A 3955-nucleotide genomic window follows, 5' to 3' on the forward strand; every position below is an offset into this window, starting at 1 on the left:
CTGCCTTAAGAACATCATGCTCAACTGTGCCTTCACGGAAGATTCCAGCAGCTACCACCTGCCACCCCATACACCCTGCCTCGGAGGGCTGGGGCTGGCACTGTCCTCTGCCGAGAGCCCCTCTGTGAAACCTCGGGGGGGGGGGGCTTTGAGCTGAGGCCAGTTGAGGACATCTGGGGGAAGCACGCAGGTCTGCTAGGTGGGCAACAGGGGCTGTGTGCTCCAACACAGGTCACCTGCCCCAACGGGGAGGCAGGCGCCTTCCAGAGCGTTCTGCTGTCTTAGGATAGGAGGGCTTTGGGGTTCACCACCTCTGTCTCTCTCTCTCACTCTCTCGCTCTCTTCCAGATCTGGATAATGACATGAGACATTAGATTTGTATGGGTCAGATTTGTTTAACCGATACTGTGGCCGCAAGTGAGATGTGACACTTGGTCACTTGAAAGGCAGAACCCAAAGGACTCGTGCAAAGGAGTGTGGTGTAGGATGCCTCCTTTAAAACTTACACTGATCACCTGTTGGATTCAGGGTGCTCAGGACATTCTGGGTTAAGTAAAACATGCCACTGAGCGCAAACTTCATGGTTTCGTTTTCTTTCATCCATCCACTCTTTTTCTTTTTCCTGCGTGGACTCGAGAAAATGAAAAGTTACATGTGTGGGTCGAAGTCTGATTCCACTGGTCAGTACTAGTGTGGTCATGAGTGTGACAGATGCTGTCCTCTCCTCTCCCCCAGGGCGGTAGTCAGGAAATGGTGAGAGCAAAGCCCCTGGAGCCAAACATCCAAGGAGATTCAGGGGAGGGCCCCATCTCAGGACCTTCCCAGGAGCCCTGCCTGACTGAGCTAAGGGTCCTACCGGTTGAGCAGCAGAACCTGGACTCCTTGGATGCTGGAGAATACTCCTCACCTTCCCTGGAAACAGGTAAGGCTTAGGCCCAGGGGACAGGGGTGGGGGTGGGGCTGCTTCTGCACTGAGACAGGAAGAGAGCTCTTTTGTAGGGCCAGGGGTTAGAAACACTGATGACTCGCTGTAAATGGCCCGCACTCTTTTGAAAGCAATGAAGAGGGGAAAAACCGGTAGTAAAGCAAGTTAGAGAACATGGGAAACAGATGCCATTGAGCTTAGTGTCGCTCCCCAGAAGCCATGGACTACAGAAACTTACAGAGGAAACCGATGGAGAAGGGAGAGAGTCTGGACAAGGATGCCTTGGCCCTGAGGAAAATGTTCTCATTGGGACCTGGTCAGTATGGCTGGTCATCACTGCTGATCATTGTTACTGATCTTGTGGGCTTTCTATCACCCTGGCTGCTCCTCACTTGCTCCCCTAAGTAGAGAGCTTCAAGCCTGATACTGGGAATCACATGCTTTCTCCCATGCTCTCTCACGGAGCTTCATTGCTTAGGACATTGTGAAAGAGCTATCTGTAGGAGAAAACCCAAGCCTGTGAGAATACTGCTTTCCCCTCGTCAGCCTGTAAAGCCCCTGGGCTGCACATTGTCACCAGCCCTCTGGTCAGTGGTGGGATTCAAAGAATGTCACAACCGGCTCACTGCCATAAGGACCGTTTTATCCCCCCCCCCCCCCAAGAACGAGAGAGAGATAGACCACAAGGAAGTTTAGTACGCCGTCGAGTTAATACATTAAGAAAGGTGATAGAAGTGGTACACAAAACCAGATTATTTTATAAGAAAGGGTTCTTAGTCACAAACGAAAACCATCACATGCCACGCAGCAAACACAGTGCAACTGTGACTTAAGCCATTACCATAATAGCTTCTGGACTGGTGCCCTCTCTGGCAGTATTCCTCTCTTTGACCTGCGCATCACCGGCTGAAACGAATGACAGCGTGTCAACCGCTGGTTGTTGGGCACCTTGTCGCTTTACGCTATAGGTTTCTTTACTGAAGTAACAAATGCAGGGCGATAGAGGTGAACTAGTTCTTCAAAGCTGTGGCAAGGGTTACGAAAAGAATAAGTAAATACTACAAGCATATTCACGTCCAATTTTTTATGCCTTTGGACGGACTGAAAATTAATAGGGGCCCTTCGAATACACTGCTGTGCAGATGAATGTTTGCAAAAGATTAAGGAATGCAAATGCCTGACTTTCACACTGAGCAGCTAGCTGCCCAGCAGCCCACCTTAGAGACAACCCCGGTGACAGGGGCTTGCTTCACCAGTGGGCCTCTGGACTCAACCCAAAAAGGTCGGCATTGGTTCTGGCCAACCTGCAAGAATCCCACACACTGCCTACACGGTGACTTGGTGCTGGAAGGAGAGTGGTCAGATGGAGACAGGGCCCTGGACGGCGTAGTCGCGTTGGCCCTGTGTGTCTCTTCCCCGTGGGGTTTTCTTTACCTCATATCGCCAGAGCTCCTGAGCCCAGCCTCCCTTGCAAAACACAAGCACAAGGGGCAGGTTTGGGGTGGGGGGCAGGAGCCTCTCCCCAAGTGCTACCGACACAGCTGTGGCACCGTGGCACCTCAAGGACACCGTGAGCTGGTGGGAGAAAAAACAATAGTAGTGAAGTGAAAATGATCTAACAGCTGTCCAGGTGACACCACCCAGGTTTCAGACCCACGCCAAACCTGCTCACTGCCAGGAGGAAGCTGCTGCTCCCCTTTGGGTCGGTAACTAGGAAGGGTAGAACTGTGCCACGGGTGTGGGCTCTGGGGGTGGCTTCGGATGCTGACACAGTGCCCTGGAAGACCACCTAGCCAGTGTCTGTTCAGAGGAGAAAGGCAAATGGAGGCCATGGCACTCTAGGCCAAAACATGTCCGGTGGATGTGTAGGAGCTAGCCTGGTAAGAGTGGGGCTGTGGAGAGAGGCGAGGGCTCTAGGGGCCGGGGCAAGCTGTCTGCATGTGTGAAGAAGGGCGTGCAGGTCACCCAGGCTGCAGTGCTTGCCCCAGGCTCTCCCTGTCCCTCCTGCTGTCAGCCTGAGAAGCAGTGAGCGCCCTCTCCCGGGGCCTGGCTGACTTGCGGTCAAGGGCACAGTGACTAATCTCACCTCTCAGGCCAGGCTCCTAGCTGCCCTTGGGGAGAGGGCTTCAGGCTCTCCTGACCTAGCACTGGGGCTGATTCAAGACTTAGGGGACAGCGCAAGCTGCTGCCAAGGTGGAAGGGGAAAAAGAAAAGAAACAGAGAGAGGGAGAAGCCAATCGATTGCCTACAAAAGTTTGCATGGTATTTCCTGTCAGCAGAATGTTAGCCTGTGGGTAAGTAGGTACAGAACAGATATGTGTGTGGAGCCCCGGTGGTTCTGCTGCATAAGCAGTGGGCCGCTTACTGCAAGGTTGGAGGTTCAAAGTCAAGAGCCTATTGAGGCTCTGAGCCCCCATGAAGATTTACAGCCTTGGGACACGGGTCCAACACAGACTCGATGGCAGTGGCCTCGGCACCACGCACGTGGATGAGTTAAGGGAGTACGTAGGACAATCTATGTACTCACACGTGCAAATACTCATCACAAACATGAAAAGAAAGGGAAAGCCACCTTGTGACTATCAGCGGCTAGTAACTGACAGGAAGCGACATGCCTATTGGGGAACGGCAAACAGTATCCAAGCCCGGTGCTTGAAACCTGGGAGGCCAGACCCAGGGCCATGGAGTCGCTTTCCGCTCAGACTCACTCGCCACGGTGGAGTCCGCTCCCACTCTTAGCGACCCTCTTGGTCCAAGGGGCTTTCCCGGGCTGTCACCCTCTGTGCGTGTAGAAAGCCTTGCCTTTCGACTCCCAGCGGCCGGCCCTGCGTAGGGTTGCCAGGGCTCTGGGAGTCCTCAGGAGACCAGGCAGCCTCAGCCCACTCGGGCAGAGCAGCTGATGGTTTTGTCGGACTGACCTTACGGTTGGCAGGCCAATGCCGACTGGACCGGCGCCACCAGGGCTGCTGCGCTGTGTTTGGAAGACCGCGCGCGCGCGCGCGCCGCCTTAGGGAACATATTACGGAGAAC

Source organism: Echinops telfairi, unplaced genomic scaffold, assembly GCF_000313985.2.
Source record: "Echinops telfairi isolate 266 unplaced genomic scaffold, ASM31398v2 ScPeMD7_7408;HRSCAF=8446, whole genome shotgun sequence".
NCBI lineage: Eukaryota > Metazoa > Chordata > Mammalia > Afrosoricida > Tenrecidae > Echinops > Echinops telfairi.